Source organism: Vipera berus, assembly GCF_964194415.1.
Source record: "Vipera berus genome assembly, chromosome: 2".
Classification (NCBI taxonomy): domain Eukaryota; kingdom Metazoa; phylum Chordata; class Lepidosauria; order Squamata; family Viperidae; genus Vipera; species Vipera berus.
The window spans coordinates 224,377,615-224,404,295 of record NC_138203.1 but is presented as its reverse complement, the minus strand read 5'-3'; the positions used below and the strand labels follow the sequence as shown (position 1 = coordinate 224,404,295).

The 26,681-nt window shown below is 37.4% G+C and overlaps 1 protein-coding gene across 1 annotated transcript in view; it reads left to right on the top strand.

Moving 5' to 3' along the window:
- The first annotated feature begins 381 nt into the window (after positions 1-381).
- Positions 382-26,681, top strand: part of SFMBT1 (Scm like with four mbt domains 1) — a 110,331-nt gene continuing 84,031 nt past the window's right edge. The window contains exon 1 of the mRNA XM_081316829.1: positions 382-492. The gene's annotated coding sequence lies outside the window, so the exon portion shown is untranslated. The remainder of the gene's footprint in view (positions 493-26,681) is intronic.

The window sequence follows — 26,681 nt, the reverse complement described above, 5'->3', positions numbered from 1 at the left end:
TTTTTCCTTTTTTAGCTCCTTTTCATTCTCCCGTTCTTCCTCCCTTCTCCACTTCGAGCCCGGCGGGGCCGCAACCTTCACAATTGCGCGCCGAATAACTTGAGGCAGGTGCGCGCCCCGCGGGAAATCCTCGGGGACAGGGTGGCGCTGCGACGGGCGGAGGCTCGCGCCGCCTCTCGGCGCACAAAGTCAGGAGAGGCTCAAGTTTTATTTTTTGGCTCGGGGCTCGGGGTGGGCGGGAAGGGCGTGGAGAGGAGCCCAGAGCCGAGGGGCCCGTCCCCGGCCGGCGCCACGGTTCCGCGTGTCCGAGCGCGAGGGAGTGTGCAGCGAGCGCCCAAAAAGCCAGAAGCGAGGGGAGGGGATCGGGGAGAGAGACGGCGGGCGCATGCGCTTGGGCCGACCGTGCCATATTGGAATGAGGCGGTGAGCGGAGCGCCGGCGAGCCTTGCCCGAGCCCCGGCAGCGGCGCAGGGCTGGAAAAACTCCCCTTAGGTAAGACGGGCGCGGGATGCGTGCCCTCGTTGGAAGGGCGGTGTCCGGTGTAGATGCTGGGTACGTTTTGCCGCCTGCCCGACCGCCCGAAAGGTTTTTTTTCGGCTCCTGAAGTTTGATGCGGGAGACGGCGAGGGAGGGCGGTAGCAGCAGCGGCGGCGGCGGCAGAAGAAGCAGCCGCCGCCGCCGCCAGGGAAGCAGGCGGAGCGCAGCGCCAGGGGAGGGGGAGCGAGCGGCGAGCGCTTCCCTCCGATGCCCGGGCTGGAGCCGCCGTGGCCGCCGCCGCTGCCGCCGCCGCCGCGCCGCTGCAGTAGGAGCGCCAACTCTGCGCGCGGGCGGCGCTGGTGCCGCTCTCCGCGCAAGTTCCCGCGGCCCGGGGGAGGTGCGCGTTGCGTCGGGGAAGGTCTGGGCCCGGAAGGGGGCGCCAGGTTGACTCTTTCCCTCTCGCCTTTGCCGCCCTGATGCGGTCGCGAAAAGTTGCGAGACGGTGGGCGCGGAAGCTCCTTTTCCCCTTTTCTCTCTGCCCCTTTCCCGACTCCGGGGTTGTTCCGAGCAAGAGGGGAAGAATCTCTGCTGGCCTCCCGCCGTTCCCTCGGAGTCTGAATGGGTCACCGGCCGAGCACTTGGCCGACACTTTTTTTTTCTTCCCTCCACATTCAAGTAGTCTACGGGTCGGGAGAATCTCGTTTCAAGGTAACTTCCCATGAACTTTTTGTGGCCATGTGTATTCTTGGAGGGCCGGTTGGTTGAGAAGTCGTCGTTCCCCCCCCCCCTTTTTTTTTAAAAAAAAAAACAAAACTTAAATATGGCTTCATTTGAAGAGAAGAGGCCTCATGAACTATTTGGCTGTTTTTCTGTCTTCTCACTACACCGCCCCCGCCCCCCCCCCGGCGGCGTATCTGATCTTTAAACTCATTCCGGGACTCTGTCGGGACTGCTGCTTACTCTAAAAAGCGCTACGTTTTTCGGTTAGATGTTAATCCGACTACAACTTCGTATAACAACCTGGTGGTGCACATACCTCGTGCGTACTTCGGGGACTAAATCTCTAGGATGGTCGGATCCGCAGCTGCTGCGCACGTTGTTTTTATTAAGTACAGTGCCACAAACTTAACACGAAGCCCAGCCCCAGTTTCCTTCCATCTTACAAGTGTTGCTAATGTCTTCTCCTGCGGGATTCTGCTTTCAGTTGAAAAACAACTGCTCGATATGCTCTGCTGTTTTCTTTCTATTTCCTGCCTCACCTCTTGTCACTCTTTCTTGTACTTTAAAATAAAGACCTTGTTGACTTGAATATAAATCTGCCCATGAAGCTCAGGATGCACCTGAATCCAAGCCCTGAACTTGAGATATAAACTATAGTTGGCTTAGAGGGAACTAAAACTTTAGCACAACACATTTGATTCATATTGCAAAAATAATCTTAAAGTGGAAGGGGAGTTATATAGTTACATAAGAAAAACAAGCGGCCTGTAATCAGGCAAGAACCCTTCTTTGCATATACCATTTCAGAAGCACTTGAACCATGGACATATTTCTATAGCTCAAGTCAAAGTACAAACTACTGCAAAGGAAGTTGACATCTCTTAATGAATAGAAGGAAAAGACCAGGGAAGGTTTTTTTTTAAAAAAAAACACATTTGTTTTGCAGGAGTAAATGCTAGACAGTTTATCAGTCCTTAAAAAGCAATACTGTTACTAGGCCTTTCTTAATCCATATAATGAGCCAGACTGATGTCTATTTATTAGACCCAGGTGGATTTTAGTAGAATGATTACATATGCTTCTGAGAAATTTGTTGGCATTGTAGCAGCCTGAGCAATGATAGCTTTTGCCTCTACTTTATCCAGTTGGAAAATAGAATAGAGAAATTTTCACTGATAAAAATGTGTTTTTTTAGTCTCTTTGATGTTACTTTTTTCATAGGCTTGGTTGCTGTCAGTAGTTTGGGACATTACAATAGCAAATATTTCAGTAATATACAATAAACTGCAGGTTTCTAACATTCAAGTAAGAAAATAGATATTTTTGACCATTAAAATGAAGTAAGGCTGTACGTCATTGGGGTGAACTTACTCAAAGGTTATATAAGGGCAAGGGGTGATTGAATAATGACAGTTTCCTAGTTTTACTGACAATTTCATCTATTAGAAACTATTTATCGACTTTGGATGCTATTAAAAAATGAGAAACAGTGTTGATTGTGGCAACTACTGGTATATATCACTTTTTTTTAAAAAAAGGAAAGAATAATTTAATATTTCAAGCATCGTGATTGTAGGTCACTGATGTTACTCAGAGTTATAGCTTAGCAGTAAACAGCTAAAGAATATAGCATATAAATAAATTTAGGTCCATATTATGTGTTATAAAGATAAATTGACTACATTCCCTCTGAAGCAATGAATGACTTTATTTTGTTACATAATAAAATAAATTATATACATCTACACTTTAAAAGGGACCCTGTTTGGTGTAGTGATTAAGAAACCAGGCTAAAAGCCACGGGATGATCAATTCTAGTCCTGCCTTAGGCCTAAAACCAGCTGGCTGATCTTGGGCCAGTCACTCTCTAGGAAGAAGGTAGTGACAAATCACTTCCAAAAATCGTCAGGGATTTGTCCAGGTAGATAACAAGACTGATTTGAAGGCATATATTCATACCCAAAGATCTTAAAATCTAAACCATTTAACTTTCAGGTTCAGGTACATGCATTGGAATAGACACCTGTAATCCTTAATTTGTTATATATGAAGAAAGTATTTTGAAGAGAAATGATTCTTAGATACTATGCTTAGATTAGGCTGTAATAAATAAATATAATGAGAAAAGTTTAATTTGTTTCTTAAAATCCTTGGATAGTGTTGAATCATTAATTGCAATTTATATTTTTGAGACCTGACTGCATAGGAGGCTATAATCAGACTTGGATGACAGCAGGATTGTTTTAAATTATATGATTATAGTGAAATCCCATTCAACTAAAATGCAATTTTTGCTGGCATTGCTTAAGGCTTCATTCTTAACATGCAAGTATTTATCTATGCATATATTTGTATCAGTTCTCACATAATAGTTGAGCTATTTATTTAAATACTTTATTTGTAAAGTTATAAAAACTTGGACATTTTAAATTTGTGTACTATATATAGATTAAGGCTCTAAAAGTTCATGAGCACATTTGTTGACAGTGCCCTACAACCGGATTTTTCCACTCATTCAGTATATCATTTAATGCAAGATTTTCAAGGATTATAAATTTAACATAAAATGAAGGAAGACTTTACTAAATATTTGGCTCTTAACTTTCTGACCTGCAGGAAAAATTATACCAGGTATAGGATGTATGTATTTGAACACCTCTTACTCCAGTATAGTTATCTTTATTAAATTAAGGCAATAGGAAACTAAAGAAATAATACAGTATTACATCAAAGCTCAGCACATGTTGTTTCTAAGATCATATTTCCAAATCTATGAAAATGGTTCAGTTCCTGAACAATACATCGTTGCTGTATTTGTCCAATCTTGGCCCAATGTTTATATTTTACCTTGTATCTTTTATAAATCAAGCCGAGTGGTGAGCATGATAACCTTCTCAATATTTAGCAACAGAGTTATGTTCAGTGAGATTCAGTGAGGCTTATGCTGCATAGCTGTGTAACTGAGATGGTAGTTCATGTCAGTTCTACATTTATTTTGGGGGTTTATTATTTTGCCCATATCACTGAGCATGACTGGATGGTGTACAACCATTAATTAGATTATATTAAAATCAAAAGTTGGAGAATATAGAATTAGTTCTCATTGATTTTTCTTTGTATGTTGTATGACTTTATTTTTTATATGCCAGAATTACTCCAGGAATGGGAGAAGTTCTAAAAGTGGCAATAGATCTCCTTGTGGGAAAATTAGAGTGATGAGTTAAAACGGGCAAGGGCACCTAATTTTGTAATTTCTTTTTAAATTAGTAAGTTCCTTCTATTTGTAATTCATTGGTATACTACTATATTATTTTTGTGGGGAGAGTAATCTCTTAGCAATTTCTCAAATAGCTTTATATGAGAGAAATAAGAGGTGTTAAAAAGAAATATGTGCTAAACTGTTGCCTGTGACATGTTGATATTCATATCACAGTTTCATAATTTTTTAAAGTCTCATGTAGTAAACTTTAATAATTGTTCCTTGTTTCATAAATGTAGACCTGTTGCCAAGAATTATGTATGTTATTTGGCATAAAAACCAATTTTCTGATTATAAGTTTGAAATTAACCTTTTCAAAGCACAGGACTTTCCCTTCTAAAGTGACAGATGCAGCTATGATTTTTATTTACAAATATTTTTTGACTATATAGCTTACTTGGTTTATTTTGTAGAATTGTGAAAGGGAGATAAAAAAATCCAAAAACTATTTTTGCTGGAAGCTTTTGTGCACTATGACCTTGTTAGAAATAGACCTAATAGATCTCTAGTTTGTATAAGAAACTGCTAACCCAGTTCTTAAGTACTGTCAATCTTAATACACTAGTACTTGTAAGAGTTAAATTCGTGTGTTTTTCTGTTAGAAGCAAAAGTATTAATGACTGTATAGAAGTCTTCAAGGTCTTTGAATTATGGTTGCTACAGCATATATTTATTCCACAAAGTCTTGAAGACAATTATACTAACTTAAAGTCCCCTCTCTGAATGTTTCTGATTTTGCCCTAGTTCTTTTCCCTCCTTCACTTGCCTTCAGGGGACTCTGTGTCTGTAGTGGGAAGTCTGCCTATAGAAGAACAAGTCCAGAGAGCTTTAGTGAAAGTGAATATAGACAATAATTGTCCATGTTGATTTGTTGAATGGCATGCAAGTAACATTCAGCAAGAATCTCTAGTTTAAAGGCTTTCTTTGCTGACCTAAGAGAGAATTGGAAGATTTCAAGGTCCATAAATGCAGAACATTGACATGAATGGAGTCTATATTCACAGAACAAGTTTGCTTAGACCAGGCCCTCCTATTTCTCACAGAAACATCTTTCTGCTGCAGAATTCTCTATTTTTTGACAGAGATCAAAAGCTTCAGAATCGTGTAGCATAAGAATTGTGTAGTTCTGTGTTTTTGATTTGCAATATTGAAATAGGTTCATCTTTCTTTGTAGATGATGAATTATGAGGGAAGTTTAATGTTACCTTCTATGAAATAAAATTATAGGAACAATTAAGCTTTGTGTGAATACTAAAAAAAGGGAGGTGCTCAAGTATGTGGATAAAAATATATATAACAGTGTATGTAGCTAGTTACTGGATTTTATTTCTTGTTCTGACATGATAATTACTGTGGTCCTTTTGTTGTTATTGTTAGTTGCGAAGTCGTGTCCGACCCATCACGACCCCATGGACAATGTTCCTCCAGGCCTTCCTGTCCTCTATTACAATTGCATGCACATCTTCAGATATTAAAAATACATTTACAATCTGTATATGTAGCAAAAGTGATTTCTGGTGCGCATGTATTTGACAGCAGATAAAACCAGTATTTTTATATCTACATTTATATATTTCCTATCATGGAACTCAACATGGCGTACATAGAGTTCTTAAGCAGCTTCCATTGATGCACTGGCATAACCCGTCTCTGATTACTATAGCTTTAACAAGATGTATCCCTTCTGTGCCACTTAGTGCATTTGGACCTAACTCTATATAGGACATAAGGTGAAAAAAAAGTTTATGGACAGCTAATTATGGTGAACAGGTTTCAAATGCAGTACTAAATAAAACTCTGACCTTGCACAAGCATCCCAGAAAGAAAATTGTGATTAGAAAATACTTTAAAATGGAATTTCATTGGCTGGAGATCCACTTTCCCATAGCATCTTTGTTGTTGTTAGCTGCAAAGTCGTGTCCGACCCATCGCGACCCCATGGACAACGTTCCTCCAGGCCTTCCTGTCCTCTACCATCTTCTGGAATCCATTTAGGCTCATGCCTACTGCTTCAGTGACTCCATCCAGCCACCTCATTCTCTGTCGTCCCATTCTTCTCTTGCCCTCCATCTTTCCCAGCATTAGGCTCTTCCCCAGTGAGTCCTTCCTTCTCATTAGGTAACCAAAGTATTTGAGTTTCAACTTCAGGATCTGGTCGTCTAAGGAGCAGTCAGGGTTGATCTCCTCTAGGACTAACTGGTTTGATCGCCTTGCAGTCCAAGGGACTCGCAGGAGTCTTCTCCAGCACCATAGTTCAAAGGACTCAATTCTTTGGCGCTCAGCCTTTCTTATGGTCCAGCTTTCACTGCCATACATTGCAACTGGGAAGACCATAGCCTTGACTATACACACTTTTGTTGGCAGGGTGATGTCTCTGTTTTTTAGTGTGCTGTCTAGATTTGCCATGGGTTTCCTCCCCAGGAGCAAGCGTCTTTTAATTTCTTGGCTGCAGTCCCCATCTGTGGTGATCTTGGAGCCCAGGAAAATAAAATCTGTCACTACCTCCATTTCTTCCCCATCTATTTACCAGGAATTGAGAGGGCCGAATGCCATGATCTTGGTTTTCTTAATGTTAAGACTGTGGTCCTTAGTTGTCTTAAAAACAATATGTTGAGCAAGCCTGATAGGTGATTTGGACAAGCTGCCATCCTTTGCTTTCAATTCTTTTAGTATTTTGTTTTTATTTTTTGTCGGTATATATTTATATCCTTGGATTATGAATTTCTCAGAATTTAGTGTAAGATTGGTGGCTATACAAATGTAAAAGATTAAGACTGCGATATCATTAAAAGGCAAGGAGTAGTAGGTTGTGACGTAGTAGTAGGTTGTGAGTTTGCCATGATAAGTACACTTAGTTGGAAACAGGTTTTGTTAAAGTCAAAGATCGTGTTCTACTTAAAAAATAATGCTGTGTTTGATTTAATGAAGAAAAAAACCCCATTCAACTAAATAATAGGAGAGAAGGGGCTATATAATGTGGAACTGAGATACCTTTTGTTCTATTAACAAAACTATTTAGGATTATAAACCACAATAAGACCAAATAATCCTCTGGGGAGATGTGCACTTTTTTCTGTTTGAAAACTTGTACCTGCTTGCATTTTAGTGGATGTATAGATCTGTGTTACTGTGCAGGTGTTTAACACAGAGATTTTGGGTTTGTTCGCTAATGTAGGAATTAATAAAGATTCAGTCAGTATCTGGAGAAATGAGTCCTTTTCCTTAATTATTAATCATTTGTCCCTAAGTACAAGAGTAGTTGTCAATTTATTACTTGGGTTGTTAGATTTTTATATTTTGGGCCAATCTTATTAATGTCATGTTGGTTATTAATAATAATTTATTAAACTTCTACACTGCCTGATTCTGAAAGGTAGAATACTTGTTCCTTGTTGACTTAATCTGTTTATGTCTGTTTGCTGTTTTATTCTTTAGGATATTCCTTGATTTCCTTCATAGTGCTGTATAAATCATTTTGCATTAGCAAAACCAATCATGAGGAATTTCTATTACAGTAAATAGCAGAAACGGATGGTGCTACAAAATGGTGTGCCGAATGAAAATGCTTTGATATTCTCTTTTTGTTTAAGGAGACTGAGAAGAAAGACTAAGGAGGTGGATTCTTGAAGTTTTAATGAAACATTCTGCTGTGCTGGGGAAGCTGTAACTAGAATATGAGACAAAGATACATAGATTCCTGTACCATGTATTTTTCAGGAGCAGCAAAAATGTGTACTGTAGCTGTTTCTAAATATTGAGCTTTATTAGGTCCTCTGTATCATAAGCGTGTCTGAATTCTGCTGCTGAACTTAGGGTCCAAGCTAAACATTTTGGTATATCATATTTCTTTTAAGATGCTTATAAGTCGATACATTTTTGTGATGCAAAAAAACAACATGAACGTATGGACAAATGGTCCAGATCAGAAGTGTGATACAGGGCCATAACAACTTTGGGCAAGAATTTGATATTTAGTGCAGGTAAACGCTATAGTCCTGATCCACACTGTTCCTCTTTCTTGTGACTGTTTTTTAAACCAAGAAATGGCAATAGCACTATGACAGAAAAACACAAATGCTCCTGAAAATGCCTTTATGTTCTTTTCATATGTACTGTAGTTTCTTCATTTCATATTATTCATTATGTATCTGTATTGAAATCTTTATTAAACTCTGTTGGTCTTTGTGCCCAGAGATTATCTTGGCAACATAGAAAGGATATCAGGATGCAGTGCTTTCAAAAGATAACCAGCAACAAAGAGAAACTTCTCACACAGCTAATAATTAAAGCTAGATTCAGGCCTCTTCGAAACATCAAGCATGTCTCTTGTCATGGCATAGGACCAGTTATTTAAGTTCAAGTAATGGGCTTTAGGAACTTTGCCTTGAAAAATTGTTTTCTGTGTTCCAGACTAAGCACTTATGGTAATTTCAGTGCATTGAACATTTTAGAGTGAACTTGTTCAGAGTCTTCAGTGGTAATATTTTAGTGTGGAAATGGATGAAAATAATGTTTTCAGTATCTTGAGCTGGGGTAATGTTGTTAAATTAAGGAATGTAAGCTCTGTGAGTATATGTTTGCTTTGTGTTTGGGGAATATGGTATTATATAAATGACTTCAGAGGTCAGCAGCACTGTCCTTATAGACTAATGAACAAAGCAGTGTTGAATTTGGAGTTTAATCATTATGGTGAAGAGAGATTATGAGCCTGAGATCAAAGTGTTCCAATTTAATGATTTGTGGAGACATTTAGAATAGAAATATTCTATAATATTGATAGGAACTTTGTGAGAGTATCTTGGATGGAATTCTGTCTTTAGATACTCGGTTGGTAACCAAAGGAGTAGCTTTTCAATTAATGATTATTAAAGTAGCATATATTGCATACTACGGTATATTTAATATATATCAAATATAGTTCAGTAGATATGTACACAGGTTGTTCTACTACCCAGTTGTGTACCATAAACAATAGAAGCTTAATATAATCTCTAAGTACATAAAAAATGAAAGACTATGAAAAGTGCTTCCTACAGTTTACTTCACTCAGCATCAGCTATTATTACAAGCCAGCATTTCATAGATCTCAGGAGAAAAACTTCATAATAGAACTATTTCCTTTAAAGTTTTGAGGCATAGAAAAATATTACCCCAAAGAAGATATTTTAAAATTTCTATTTACTGTATATTTTTCTGTATATATTAATTTTATATAATTTTAAATAATGTGTTATTTGAACACTATCAAGAAGACTACACATAGCTTCTGATATCTGTAATAGTCCAATATACTGTGTGCACCTAAGCGCTAAACATGGAGGTTAATCCTCATAATTTAAATACTGTAATGACAAAATTTGTAGGTTCTTTTCAAAATTACACATTTTTGCATAGTTTCCTCACATATTCTTGGACTTTTAGCGTGGAGTGGGCGGTGAAGAAAAATAAGAACTATGTTTTGATTTAAAGATAGCATATCTTTTATTGCTTATAAATCAGAATTTGGCAGATAATGGAACAAAGTCCATTGCTGACTGTATTTCAGCCCAAGGAAGCAGACCAGGTAAACCACTTCTGAAATCTTCTCAAGAAAACTGCAGTTGCCACTGATTCAAAGTCCCAAAGATGCTTTTCAAGAAGGAAATTGGACTTTCTTGGTTTTTTTTCTTTGAAAATGTTTTGCTTCTTATCCAAGAAGCTTCTTCAGTTCTAACTGAAATTAGACTTAGATAAATGATAGAGAGTCTCCATAAACACTGATTCAAAGGCACAATACAAATAAAAAACATACAAACCTTAATACGTAGTACAAGATACTTGGAATTGCATGACAGTGACTTGCATCCTCAGTCTTTCCTTGTCAGTACATATAATTATCTGTGGAGTTCGAACACATGGTGGTTGCCTCTCCGTTCCAAACTATTCAGATGGCACATATATACATGATTACAACTTGATAACTTTTGTAAGGGTGCAGTATAAGAATATATCAGTAGAGGAGAATATTTGTAGCTTAAAATGATTCAAAAGATTATATTTATGGACAATTATTTTCCTAATCAGGTGTATAAATATTTCCAACATACAGATCGGAAGTAATTTGCATAATTGGTAAGATTCTTTAGTTCACACTCAATTGCACTTGCACACAATGGAGGAGGAATTTGCTCAAATCAGCATTAAAGTTCAGAAACTTTACAACCTTGTTTTCATTGTATATTTGTAAACTTATTCACATAAAAGAAAATGGATTTTATGCCTAACCCTTAGCATATGAAGCACATACATTTATGTATCATTTATATAGAAAAAGTAAACAATTACTGCATAGTTCAGAATTAGGCAATGTGTGGTCTTCCAGATGTGCTAAATTACTGCTTCTATCATTTACATCTCTTTGTCATGTAGGCATGGGCTCATGGGACTTCAGTAGTAACTGAGGGCGATACACGTCTCTTCTTACCTAAAAATAAAGAGTAAAACCGAATGATGCTAGGTTTACCAAATGTGGGAGGTAAGAGAAAATACTAGAGAAGTATTGAAGCTGGATAGCTAAACAAAATGCTATTAAAAACAGGGAACAGGAGATAAAATTGGTAAGACAGAACATTTACAGTGAATTTTTCTAGAGAAAAAGGGCCCCTGAGGTGCTTAAAAGGAAATTAGAACTATGACAAAAAAAATGTAATCTTATGCCACATACAGGCCAATCTCTAGAATAGTTCCTTCTCAGACTTGGTAAATTTAGGCAGTTTGTTGGAGGAGAGTTCTGGAAGTTGAAGTCCACACATCTTAAGGTTGAGAAACACGTCTCTAGAATAAGGATGCAAAACTTTTTTGTGTGCAAAGGATGGTACTTGAATTAAAACTCAGTTTAATTTATTTAATTTTATATTTAATTAAGTATATTGAATTGTATAACAGAGAAAAATACAATAGGAGAGAAGGAGTATTATGTATATTTGCCATCTTTAGTTATTTATAAAAATAAATTATTAAAATGTAAAAATACAGACACAGGTTATGAGGCACAAATGTTAAAAATAATACTGAAAAGGGAAAATAAAATTTGCTCAAGTTTATAGCTAAATCTTCAGTAGCATTTCCTTAACTAAGTATTAGTTATGCTGATGTTACAGGCAAAATATATGATAAAAGGTATGTCTTATGAGATGCTAAAAGGAGTACGTGACATCATGGACAGGGTACTAATCCTCATGCCATATACTGAAACTGTCCTTGAATTCTGAAGACACGTACCAGAAGGCAACATATACTTGATACAAACAGGTCTCTTTGGTGCAGTGAGACAACACCTGTGTTAAGGAGAAGAGAATTACCTGCAGAAATTGAAGGTTAGAACATTGGTGATAAAAGATAAAGATCATGAAAACATGAGAATGGACCTGCTGGATCAGACCTGGGCCTATTCTGCCTCACATGGTGGCTCATCGGAGATAACTTGCAAACCCACAAATATGAGATCAAAGCAGTGGTTCTGTACCATTTTTCTCTATGCATCTAATATGTAGAGGTGGACTGCTTCCATGTCTGGAGGCAGCATCTATTATCAAAGTTAATCACTATTGATATACTTGTTTTCTGGGAATATATCTAATCTTCCGAAATCAAGTCGTCTTTACCATGTATTTTTTTTACACAATGCAGTCATAACTTCTAATAAGCATATTTCCTTTAGCAGCATCATTTTTTGAATCCTGGCTTCATACAGGCCAAAATTCCTGATCGTCTTGGCTTTTTTTTTTTTTTGGAATGGTACCTTCTCCATTCCATTGTTATCTCTATTAAGATGTTGTGACCAGAACATGGCTGCACCATACATTTATTTAGCAGCATCAACTGATTTATTGTTTATCCCTTTTTTAAAATTACAGATAGTCCTCTAGTTAAAACTGTTCATTTAGTGACTATTCAAAAAAGTGACTTATGACCATTTTGCACACTTATGACTGTTGCAGCATCCCCATGGTTATGATCAAAATTTGGGTGCTTGACAACTGGCATGTATTTATGACAGTTGTATTGTCCCAGGGTCATGTGATTACCATTTGTAACCTTCCCAGCTGGTTTCCATCCAACAAGGTCAGTTGGAGAAGTCTGAGTCACTTAACAATGAAATGATTCATTTAACAACTGCAGTGATTCACCAACTCTGAGAAAAAAGGTCATAAAATGGGGTGCATTTAACTGTCCTGCTTAGCAATGGAAATTTTCTGGTCAATTGTCGTAAGTGGAGAACTGTCCTGGAATTTATTTGTAATTGCTGCATTCTATGTAGTTAATTTCATTGAACTAACTTCAGTAATCCAAGATCTCACAAAATAGTGCCAACTCTTCAAGTAGTTTAGTTCCTGTCTTACTATAAGTGAGACATGAATTCCTATCTCCAGTGTGCTTCATTTTATTCTTGCTGACATTGTATTGCATTTGCCATGTAGTGGCCCAGTCACCAAGTTCGGAGAGATTTCTTTGGAGCGCTTTGTGTTTTTACCACTTTAATTTTATTACCTCATTGGATTTTCCTGACTCGAAATCATTTATGACCAAGTTGAATAGCCCTGAGGCCCAAACAGATTCTTGTGTGACCTTGCTTCTTTCATCCATTGTGAAAATCGCTCATTTATTGTTATGTTACTCTGTTTTATGTTCAGCCAGCCCCCCAGTCTATCAGGTAACCATGTTTGCAATCCTATGATTTAAGAATGTTTGATGAGGAATTTGTCAAAAGCTTTTTGAAAGTCCAAGTACACAGTCTGGTCAATAGCATCTACTCCATCCAAATGTTTGTTGGCACCTTCAAACAATTTAAGCAGCTTAATGGGGCAGATGTACCCCTGTAGAACTCATAATGGCTTTTTCTTAGCAAGGAGTACTGCATATTCAACCAAATTTTATCTTTGATTATGTTTTCTGCTAGTTTCCCCAGACAATATGCTAAGCTAATCATCCTGTAATTTCCAGAATCTCTTCCCCCCCCCCCCCGGTGGATCACTTTTTATAAATTGGGATTGTTTGGGCCACTTTCCAGTCGTAGTGTGAGACTTTAAGGACAATTTTTAATTTTTGCCAGAAGTTCAAAAGCCTCATTTTCTTCAATGATGCTATCCCTGCCTAATGATAGCTCAGTATTTTTCAATTATTTTCAGGCCACGGAGTCTGTAAAAAAAGAAAAAATCCCAGAATTCCTAATCAATAGGAAAATGATGGATCATCATCACACACACAAATACTCTCTATGTGGTGGGTCTTCTGAATTTAACCTAACTAGGTCTGCCCTATCTCCTGTAAGTTAGAAAAATTGCCATGGATGCCTTTCATGAGGTTTTTGTTTTGTTTGTTGCCTTAGTCTGTCATGGAAACGCATCAAATTACCTCAGAAGCTACAGGTTTTACGGAATACAGTTTAAAAATTCTGTTCTAGAGCTTACTTCTTGTTAACAATTGTTTGCTTCAACTGGCCAGACTTATTCCCTGAAAATTCTGGTAGTACCAATATTTGCTTTGTGTCAGCCATGGTGATGGCTCTGTTTTTCTGCCATCTCTTGAACTTTTATCTCATTCATAGTCTACTAGTTCAACAGCTTTGCTGACCAATTTCTTGCTTTCTTTGCTTTCTTTTAGTGTGTCTTCTTCCCCCCCCCCTTTTTTTGCCAATGCTTTGCCTTTAGTCTCTTGGGCTTCCTTGTTAATTTTTCCTTTTTTCTGCAGCAAGGTGTACCTTCTACTTGGCTTCCAACGTTGCTATTTTAAATAGCTTCCAGATACTTTAAAGCAGTTGGACATTGTTCATTATTTATTCTCAAGTTAGGCACCATCCAACTCTAATCAACTCTGGACAGTTCACAGGATAAAAACAGCAACAGTGTACAATAAAAATCATATAACGGTAAAAACTGCTCACCTCTGTTCGCTTCCTTTTTATCAGTTTCTGTTAGGGTGGTGTTACCTCTCAGTGTTACTTTTTTTCTGACTGGTTCCAAGCTCTTGTCTCTTAGCTATTTAAGAATTTGGCTTTTCTCACTACTAGAGTTTGCACTTTCATAGATAATTATAAAGGTAAAGGTAAAGGTTCCCCCGCACATGCGTGCTAGTTGTTTCCAACTCTAGGGGCCGGTGCTCATCTCCGTTTCAAAGCCGAAGAGCCAGCGCTTGTCCGAGGACGTCTCCGTGGTCATGTGGCCGGCATGACGAGATGCCAAAGGCACACAGAACGCTGTTACCTTCCCACCGGAGTGGTCCCTATTTTTCTACTTGCATTTTTACGTGCTTTCGAACTGCTAGGTTGGCAGAAGCTGGGACGAGTAACAGGCGCTCATTCTGTTACGCGGCACTCGGGATTCGACCCGCCAAACCGCCGACCTTCTGATCGACAAGGTTAGCGTCCTAACCCACTGAGCCACCGCGTCCCTTTTATAGATAATTATAGTTCCCCATTAAATGTCATTTTTCTTTGTTTGGATGCATCTCTGATATTCTTGGTTAGCTTTAGACCCCTAGCAGTTTTTTGGCGCTCATTATTATAAGTTGATTTTAAGTCTACTAAAGCTATCCATAATGATTCTGTGAAGGCGAACTATTCTTCCTTGTCTTCTGATGGTTGGACTGTATCTCCTTTCCTTCTGTGTTTATCCCTGACCTTTCCAAACAGCTTGCACGCAGGAATCACAGGGTGCCCTTAGTTTTGTTATGCTTGTGATGTCTGTATTCTTCATTCCTACCAAATATTACAGTTCCTATCTTGAGGTTTCCATATTCATTACGGTGCTACTAGTTTTCAGTGGTGTAGAGCTATGAAATATCTGTACAGTTTTTCCCCATCCCACATGGCCCAACTAATGACTTATTGGCTCCATAACTCTAGCCACTCTTCACCCTTTCCTCATTATAAAGCATGGCTCCCAGTTATCAAATTATTCTAGACTGCAGAATCTCTGTAACAGAGCAGATAAGGTAAGAAACATAACTCATGCATAGACTGGAAAATTAACTGTAAGGTTTCAGACAAAAGCTATAAAGTGGAAACTAAATGAGAACAAAAAAACCACAAGATGCATTCTGAAAGAAACATCAGGGAAAATATTTTATCACAAAAGTTTGCTAAAGTCAAACAAGTGCTCCCAAAGGTGCATTTTCAAGAGGCAACTGTACTTTCTTGTTTTCTTTGAAGACGTTTCGCTTCTCATCCAAGAAGCTTTTTTAGCTCTGACTGGATGATGGGGAATGGAAGGATTTATATTCCCTGCAGACAGCTGGCAATTTGCATTTTTTGGAGAGTCGTTGAGGCCACTTGTCCTCAAGGTCACCTGAGTAGTGCAAATGGGTGTGGAGCCTTCTTGGGACTGCTGAAAGGAGTGTGTTGTGGAGCAGTGCTTTCTACAGGATGTTTTCTGCCCTGTGTCCCTTCACTGTTGAAGACAGGCCCAGGCTGTTGGGGATGAGTTTGTGATGTTTGCCTCTCAAACTGAAACGCAAATGGTTTTTCTAGTCTGCAGTTTTTCTGGAAATCCATTCATACTCCGGCACCATTCGAAGGGTGTTCATCCCAAAGTGCATAGTTAAATGTCTATAGAGATTCTCAGTAATCCGGGTCATGGTTGTCCCAAAGGTACATTTTCAAGAGGCAACTGGACTTTCTTACTTTTCTTTGAAGATGTTTTGCTGCAGACAACACAGACTCATCCCCAACTGCCTGCACTTGTGTTCAACAGTGAAGGGACACAGGGCAGAAAACATCCTGCAGAAAGAACAACTCCACAACACAGTCCTTTCAGCAGTTCCAAGAAGGCTCCACACCCATTCCCCACCATCCAGTCAGAGCTAAAGAAGCTTCTTGGATGAGAAGCAAAGCATCTTAAAAGAAGAACAAGAAAGTCTAGTTATCTTTTGAAAATGCATCTTTGGGACAGTCATGACTTGGATAATTGAGAAACTCCATAAACATCAGACGAGCTGTTGAATGCTTACTTGACAGATGCTGCCACAAATTTCATGGACTGTTAAGGAGGCTGGGTCTTATCTCCCAAACAGAGTTTGGATTGCCCAATTTAAATCTTTAAAATTTTTTACCTATAGGGTGATTGCTTTGGTTATAGCAATATTGGCAGAAATTCCCTTTAGTTGAAATATCTGAAGAAGATAAATACCGGTACTTTCTTAATTCAGGCAATGGAGAGATGAAATAATAATGCTAATACCATTTTTGTTCTTCTGCCACTTTTCTTTGAGAAAAAAACTTTTAAAATCAAGGGGTTTGATCTGAATAAATTGTCAAATTTGACAATACTGTATGTGAACAAGTATAAAGGCTACTTTATACTTGTTAAGTTATCAGACAAATTTGGGTTGGAATATAAATTGTGCTTATCCTGAAGAAAGTAATTGAAATGTAGTTGCCATAAGGCTGCATTCCTCTGTATATTTAATCTGGTTTAATTCCAGGCTGAAAATGAATGTTCTATATACCAAGAGTGGTTTCTTGGCAGATGAATTGCAATCCTAGATTTTCTACTTGGAGACTCATTAAACTCCAACATTATAAATAGGTAGTGCACATATTATCAGAGCTGATACATGGAAGGACTTAGTATTATTTTAAAAGTTTGTGTTATAAACATATTTAACAGAACATATCATGCATATTAGCATTCACAGTTTCATTATCCTAAATCAGGGCTTTTCAACCCTTTCACCCATTGTACCACTTTTAGGATATGGCAACATCCGAGTACCACCAGTCGCCTAGCAAGGTGTCAAAAACTTGATGACCAAAAAAAAGTAAAAAAAGTGATGAAGTACAGGTAGTCCTCGACTTACAACAGTTTGCTTAGTGACTGTTCGAAGTTACAATGGCACTGAAAAAAGTGCCCCCCAAGCCACAGCCGGCGGCGCTCTTCCTCCTGTCCGAGGTTTTCATTGTTGTGAGCATTTCTTTTGAGGATTGGCAGTGGGGGTGGGGTGGGGAGGTGTTTGGTTTTTATTCCCCCCTGTCTGCTGGTTGGTTGCAGCAGGTTGTGGTCACTTCACATGTCCTGGGACACTGTGACCATCATAAATATGACTCAGTTGCCAAGCATCTGAATGTAAATCACAAGACCCCGGAGATGCTGCAACATTCCAGCTGATCGGCACTTCTTCTGGGCTCAGAAGTGCCAGGATCAGCGCCGAGTTACAGCTGGAGCCTGGCGCTGATCCTGGCGCTTCCACTGAGCCCTGACAACCCTGTAGCTCCAGCCGTCTCTCGCTCAGGCTTGTGCGGTGCTACCACTGGTCCAGCTCATTCCCCTCCCCCGCTACCACTTTTCTAGGATGGTCGTGTATTACCTGCCAGGTGCCAATGTACCACAGGTGGTACCCGTACCACTTGTTGAAAAGCCCTGTTCTATATCCTCTGTTTTACTCACAAAGGTATGGTAAGTGGTAAAAGTATCTGTTGTCCCAACTGGGAATAATGGTAGTGTGTAGTGATTACGATTTGAAAGGTAAGAGAAGGAGCTGTTAAGCATCATAAATAAATCAATGAAATTAAGAAAAAATGGTATGTTGTGTATTTGAAATTAAGGGAAAGAGGAATTATGCAGTGTAGGTAATACTTCGTTAATGACCATTTGTTCAGCAACTATTTGAAGTTGTGCTAAACAAGAAGACTTAAGGCTGATCGTTAAAGTTGCAGTTGTCGCAGTGTTCCTGTGGTCACCTGATCACGATTTGGGTACTTGGCAACTGGCTATCAGTTACAATGGTCACAGCGTATCACAGTCACATGATCACCAGCAACCTTCACTGCTGACTTCCAACAACCAAATGGGGAAACCAGCAGGAGACCACAATTGGCATTGTAACCATGTCATGAATCAGCATAGTCATGTAATGTTGCTCTTTACAACTATGTAGCTTAGTGATGAGAGTTTCTGGTCCAAATCATTGCCATTAATCAAAGATTACCTGTACTTAGGAAATGGCCTGTTCTTGTGGAGTTGAGTTTAATTACATTTACTGTATGTTGAAATATGTAAAATTTATCTCAGAAAGCATGGATTGATGTCCCCTAGTCTGTAGTAATTCGTATGTTAATGATAATTGCATGTTGTATACCAATAAATTGTAGCAATAAAAGTACCAGAGATAGGATATGAAGAAAATTATGTAGTACATATGATCTGGTTTAAAAATTACTCGGGTGACATGAATGAATGGATGGGATGAATGACTGCAAAAAAAAGTGATTGGGTCCAAAAATGAATGGGCATGGTGACTTAGAAAAAGAGCAGTTTGTTTTGAAATAAGTTAAATCATGTTCATAATTAATCATAATTTTATTCAGACACATGGCATAGAAATGAATCATGAATAATTTGATTCTTTATGATGAAAGGTTAAGAGAATTAATGAAGGATACAAGGGTGATGAGAGATTCTGAATGTGGAACAGGCCATGTTTTGGTACAGTTAGGATTCAACCTGAGGAAAAAAATAATTTAGAAGGAAAGGAAAAAGCGGGGGGGGGGGGAGTAAAAATTACAGGAAGAGAAAGCAATATATGACAAAATATTACAGTATGATTAATATTCCGGACAATTAATAAAAAGTGAAGGTAGGAACCGGAGATGGGGAAAATGCTTTAAATAGTGAAAAGAATTGTATTACGGAGTGGCACCAAAATGTTTGGAGTAACAGTAATGGAAAGATGAAAAAGGGTGCTTGGAGCAATAATGAAATGATTGTCTGTGTATAAGAAAAAATGTGTAAAAGAGGAGGGTTGCTGCAAGAATGAGGAGAGAAAGATAATTATAATGTGCGTAAAGAAATCAGGTTGTAAAGAAAGTCGAAATAGCAAGGAATGGTTAAAATTAAGAAACAGAATATGAGGAATAATTTGATAGAAATAAAACACTGCTTTGAGGAAGAATGGAGAGGACTGCATAAGAATCCTCCAACAAATTAAATGTAATTAAAAATAAAAGCAATACAGTGATTGAGGGGAAATCAAATTTTGTCGGAAAGCATTAATTGAATAATAAGAATTAGGATATATCAGAGAGTGAAAATGGAATGAATGCTATCAATATTAGTATCCTGAAAATCATAAATATTTTTGTGGTTTGCTTTTGGAGTGACTGCAACTTGTCTATGAAGTCTAGTTTTTATTTTATTTATTTACTTACTAAATTTTATATGATATCTAGTTTTAATTTTATTTATTTAAAAAGTTATATGCTGCCCATCTCACTGTCAAGAAACTAGTGCTTCACAGTTGTAAGAATGTCTTGGTTATTCCTTTCTACAAAAGGAAAGATTCCAAGTGTGAAAAATTTATAGGGTATTAGCTTTAAGTTTAATATCTGGAATCAGCTTTAATCATGCCTGGCAATGTGCTTGGGAGAATTCTGGTTTAAAATGAATGAAAAGTGAGAATCAGCAAAATTTGGGAAACGCAGCATGGCTTTATGCTAGACAGGAAGTATGCAGAACCTATTTTCCCACTCAAGTCACACAAACAGATGAATGTGGAGTTTATTGTATCTTCGTTTTAGGGTAAGAAATAGGGTTAACTTGGGGAATGCTTTGCAAAAAATTATTGAAAAAGTTGGTTGAGAGTATGATTGAAGCAAAACGTGTGAGAATAAAGTTAAATGCTTAGAAAATTATTGAATGTTGTGCAGGGATTAAAACAAGAATTAATGGTGTCCTCTTTTGTTATGTATTTATATAGTCAAGTGAAAAAGTAAGTTCATATAAAGTTTTTAAACATGTGCACATAGCAATATTTTATCTTCTTTCAAGCAATATATAAAGATAAAAGTGATGTAATTGAATAAAAAAACCTGGAAAATTGACTTTAATAATTGAACAAGAAAAATTAATAGATAGCCATTTCCTTCTGTGGAAAAAAACCCCTATATTCTTGCCTTTAGTATCTAGCATTGCACTATTTGGCAGAAACAACCACAAGCTTGTGTTTTCTTGTAACTGTTTATTGGTCTTTGACACCCAATGAGGGGGAGTTTTTCCCCACTCCTCCATGCAGAATTTTTTCAGCTGCTCAATGTTTGAGGCATTTTTTGCAGGCACAACCTGTTTCAAATTGCATCACAGTATCTCAATCTATACCAGGGACGCGGTGGCTCAGTGGGTTAGGACGCTGAACTTGTCGATCAGAAAGTCGGCAGTTTGGCGGGTCGAATCCTGAGTGCCGCGTAACAGAGTGAGCGCCTGTTACTCATCCCAGCTTCTGCCAACCTAGCAGTTCAAAAGCACGTAAAAATGCAAGTAGAAAAATAGAGACCACTCCGGTGGGAAGGTAACAGCATTCCGTGCGCCTTTGGTGTCTAGTCATGCCGGCCACATGACCACGGAGACGTCCTCAGACAAGCGCTGGCTTTTCGGCTTTGAGACGGAGATGAGCACCGGCCCCTAGAGTCGGAAACAACTAGCACGCATGTGCGGGGGAACCTTTACCTTTACCTTATCTCAATCTATATATAGCTAAAACTCTTGTCTCTGTCTGATACCTTGAAACCTTTAATTGGGTGATAGGACAAAAAAAATTATCAAAAAAGGTACCTCAAATTTACAGAATAGTGGGACCCTTACTGCTGAGGAAATGAAATTTTGGGGTTGTTTTTTTTCTGCCACTGTCTTGTGACCCTCATTTTCAGCATTTCCTGCCAGCTTTCTACAAGTCATTGGGGAACCAGGAAGAAACTGATATGATTGCGGATGCTCGAGTGCTCCTTGCCACCTTCACACTAGCAAAGTCTTGTCTTTACTTTCACACTAGCAAAGCTTGCCAAGAGAGAAAGTAAACAGAGAAATGGTTCAGTTCCTTTACCACTAGTTCACTTCCTCACTCTTTCCCCCACCCGGCAACAGCCACTTACCTGCCTGTTGGGAGAAGAAAGAAGAGAGGAAGATTTCTGCCAGCTTCCCAAAATGAAACTCAGTGGGGAAGCTGATAGGAAATCAGAAGTTGCTCCCGCTCACCCTGATGGTTTTGCCTGCTCCTGATATTTCTGTTTAGGTAACTTTGAAATGACTAAATGAGTTGTGGGTTGTCTAATAGGATTTAGATCCATGGTTTGACATAGTCATTCCAGAAAAGGTCCCATGTAGATCTATTAATCAGCTCCTTTGTAAGGGTAGACTCATGCACTTCAACATCAATAGTAATGAGAGATACCTGTAGGTAACACAATGACATTCTGAAGTTCTTGAGAGACTTCTTTCAGCATCTTGCATTCTACTCTCAGGCTGAATTTTCTGGGATGGCCTGTCCAGAGTAAGATGGCAGTTGTTTGAAATCTTCTGCACTGGTAGATGATCTTCTGGACAGTGGAATGATTGATCTCCAGTTGTATGGCAGTCTTACTAAATCCCTATCCAGAATCATAGGCATCTCTAGCCTTCTTTCTGAAGGCTTCAGAGAGCTCTCCCAGGAATAAAGATAGCATACATTTCAACAACAAAGAGCAAATCAAACTAAATGCTAAGGTGGTTTAATGATTTGCATCTGATCTGGTGCACCTGATTCTAATTCTAAGTATTTGAGGTAATGGTCAATATAGAGGGGTACTTTTTTCACAGCCAAAATTTGCATTTTTCTTTATTTAAATTACAGCATGTACTACAAAATGTAAATGTTGCATGATATTTGTTATATGATAGCCCCTTTGTCAGTATTGTTGGAATGAATATCAAATACCTAAACATTGAAATATGTCAAAGAACTCAAAAATTTCAATGGAATGTGTTTATTTTTCTCATGACTGTAGATTAATATATTAGGAAAAATTGAGATGATGTTATAATTGCGTTGGTTTATGAAGTGAATGTAGGTGATACTCTATACCTATGATGTTGTATTATTCACTGATAACCCAAATGTTTTCAGGAACATATTCAGTAGATTTTATGATGTTAGAGTATTGATCTGAAAATGAATGGATCAGAAAACAAGGTATTTGTGTTTGACAGAAAAAAATGGAGTAAATGATTTCAAGTTATAAATAAATGGTGAAAAATTAGCTTGGGTGAATGAATGCTAGGGATGGGAAAAGATGGTGAAATTTTACGACATGCCAGTGTTGATACAAGGTTAGTAGATAGTATGTGATTTGTTGTAAGGAATGAATTTTCAAAAGAAGCCAAAAAATAGCTATATATAAGAGATGTTGGTGCTGCTAGTGTTATTTATTTTGTTTTTGTCATTTGTATACTGTTATAATCTGGATAGATTCATAGATTCATATAAATATATGAAAATGGGATTCAAGTATGATAGAAGAAAAAGACATTTGTATGTTAAATTAAAAAGAGATAGAGTCAGGAATTAAAGGGTGTTGATGAATAAGTGAGTGATTTAATATAAAAGTGAGTCACGGTATAAAAATAAACTTTGAGTTGGTTCGGTCATACTGTACTGAAAAAATGAAGACTGAAGTATAGAAAATATATAAAAGAAGAATGAATTGGATCAAAAGGAAGAAAACTAATAACATTTTGTTGGGATTGCACTGATAAAATCCTCAAAAAGAAAAGAGGTTGTAGTTAAAGGCAATGCATAAATCAATGAATAGATATTTTAGAAGTACATTATGGATCATTTCTATGAGAAAAAGGCCTGGAGATGTCTGGTGAATCAACTTGGTGTTAACTATTGTTAGCTAGGTGTTTTGTTCTGTTTTATTTTTGTATATACCATGTATATTGTATACTGTATATACCATGTTTTAATTTCTTTGACTTGCTATTTTCTACCTTGTTTCTGTGCTCTGCATAAGGTTGCCTATTCTGAAAGGGAATATGGAGTATAGATATGTATGTACAGTGAAAGAAGCAATCTAAATCAGTAATTCAAAGTGACCAAGCTCAACATTTGAGAGAATACAAGTTGTTGATTGGTGCCAAGTAAATTGCACTAGTAGGCAGACATTATTGGGGCAGGAGCTATCCAAAGAGGTACCAATCTCTGCAAATCTTGAAGTTCAAGGAGAAAAACCTCTGGAGCTGTTCTCAGTGCATTGCACAGACAAGTTGCCAAATGTAATGGCTTTAAAAGGTCAAGTATTAGCACTTCAGATTGTTCAAAATGGATTACAAACCTTTAAATATCAAATGAGTTTCTGACTGTTCTTATTTTTAAAGAAACTTTTGTTTTGTTTTATTCTTATTTGGAGAGTCAGTTTGGTTTAGTGGCTAAGGGACCAAGCTAGAGAGGAAGGAGAACTTCATATAGAGTTCTAATCTTGCCGTGAAATCCAGCTTGGGGGACCGTGGGCCATTCACTCTCTCTCAGCCCAACTCACCTCACATAATTGTTGGGGTGGTGGTGGAAGGAGTCTTAGATTTGTTCATCGAGTTGATTTTTTTTTTAGAAAAAAATAAGGCTGGATATAATAAAATAAAATAAATTCAGAGTTTTCTTCTGTTGCAATAGAAGTGGCACTTGGTGCACCAACAACAAACATTAAAAAGCACACCTCTCACAGAAGCTGCTTTGTTCTTTAAAAACTAAGTTGAATGTAGAACCATTTCCAAACTACAGTCCTGATGCAAAAAGAGCAAGGAGCAATCCAGTGCATAACGGTTAATAATATTTTTCTGGTTGTTGAATTTTTATATGATTATTATGTGCTCTGTAAAGTGATTGATGTAGATATTCTAGTTCTATAAAAGGAAAAAAAATAGAATTTTAGAACTATTAGAATAAGGAAAAAAATCCTTTACTAATCTCTACCTTCAATTAATTTATAGTTGGAGAAAGGTTTTGATTCAGTCCATATTTTATTATAGGTAATATAGGTAATTACAGCATTTCTGTTATTTTCATAGATAAATAAAAATCTTAGATTTAGTCTATATGGGGATATAAAGTCTTATTCTGATAAAATTTATGCATATTTTAAAAAGTGCTTTTCTGTGAACAGTGAAATGGCACGTAATTTAAACCATTATGGTCTTTAAACTGCTTAAAAGAACAAATTTTATTGCAGAACATTTGTGAATAAATCCAAAGTTTAAAAGTTATATCCAGCAGCAAATACCACAGAAAGTTCAGCAGTTGCTAATGTAAACATAATTTTATGAAGGCATGTATTGGAATATTGTTGTATATGGACCAATGTTATGAAATGAGAAAATTCATTGCTTTAATTTTTCTTTAATTAAAAAACTTGATGGGTTTGTCACAAATATTGATATCAAAGCAAATTGGGTATTAAGGAAGATCTCTCATGATCAGAAAGCTAGCATTTAAATTAGTTATATACATCCTGGTTTGTTAACAAAATAATCATAAAAGCAATAATTTAATGATCTTGCATAATTTAATTAAATGAATAAACCAGGTAAAATTAAATAGAGGGTTGTAAATGATCATTTTCTACATATAAATCATATTGTAATTGTAGTTTTGACTTTTGATCATGCTCTAAAATCTGGTGAATATCGGATGGAGCCAGTGGAGTGGGGGAGGAGTGCTCACAGACATCTGGTGGATCTGTCTGAACTACAAATGTTTGTGCAAATTGAGGTGATTTTTAGGGCCAATACTAATGCAACCTAAAGAGCATTTCTTCAGATAGTCAGAAGACCTAATCTCTGTGGTTTCTACCAGGATAAAGGAAATCCCTGCTGACTTCTCTTATTTTCCAGCTAGGTAGCAAAGAAGAAATATTTTGTCACAGAAAAAAAACCCCAAACATTTCTTCAGTGCAGCTAAAGTTATCTCCTGACTTTCAGTAATTTACATTTAAACACAATTATTTATTATTTAAAATGTAGATTCTACTCTTTGCTCAATTAGCCCAGGGTCGCTAATTATCTAAGTTAAAAAAAACCTTAAGATTTGTATTGTTTTAGTAATTTCTTGGACATGTAAAACTCTGGTTCAGGTTTTCTGAACCCTTTTGTTTGCTTTGTTTTGTATATGCATTTTATTCTTACAATTTGACTGTTTTTTTCTATTATTCCTGTATAGATTAATAGATTGTAGAACTGTAGAAATATCACTCTTTTATTTTTCCTTTTTTTCACAGCAATAAATGTAAGAAATGCATCATTATTCTGGGTTTCAGCCCCAGTGGTAGAAAATGACATTTGCCACCCAAAGAACATTGGTATATCCAGTGTCTACTAGAACTGTACAGCATTTTAGATTCAGAGCATGATTGTAACTTTGATTGTAACATTTCTTTGCAATTCTTTAAAGAAATAATGGTGCACAATAGCTGTGAAATACAGTCATGAGATCTCAGGAAAAGATGCGACTTCTTTAAAATATTACATAGAAATATTAGAAATACTACATTTGTACTCCTGTGTGTTTCAAAACACAATTTGGTAATTAGATGTCATTTGCTGCAAATAGGTCCTGTTGAGTTGGACATTTGTTTTAAAAATTAGGAATTGTTTTCAAAATGGAGAGTATATTTTAAGAAGTAAAAATTATTAACACACTAAATAGATTAAATAAATTTATTGAAGACTGAAATGTAATACAGTAATTGTTTGAAAAGTTATAAACACTCATTTTGGATAACAAATTTTAATCAAAAGTTCAATCATAAAAATTTGGAGTGAGATACATCAGGTCTGCTAATTCTCTAATCTTAGTAGGCACCCAGAGAAGATGGGACAAGTTAACATGTAGCAAAATGCACATCCAAATACAAACTACATCCCATACATACTGAGAGTAACATTGCAAAACAACTATGAAAGGACAGAGCTTCACAACTACACAATGATTTGGATATTATTGAATTTAGGAATGTGGATGTCTGTGTCTACTCTGTAGTATTTAGGGGTCATTCCTGCCTTTTTTTTTCATTGAAAACGTCACTTCTGTTTAGACTAGTTCACAGGTCTGCAACCCGCGGCTCCGGAGCCGCATGTGGCTCTTTCAGCCATTTCCTGCGGCTCCCAGTCCTCTGCCATGTGCAATCCAAAAAAAAAAGGTGGAACTAAAAAAGTTCAACCAATCAATTCAAACATGCAGGGTAGGTGCATATCTCACCTTGGCTCCACTCTTCAGTCAAACCCTGTTCTGCACATGCGCGCATGTATGCGAATGTGCACACATTTTTTGCGGCTCCCAGTTTTTCCTTTTGTGAGGGAACCGGTTCCGAGTGGCTCTTTCACTGTTTCAGGTTGCTGACCCCTGGACTAGTTCATAATGTTCTTTTACATTTTACATTCTTTGATTCCTG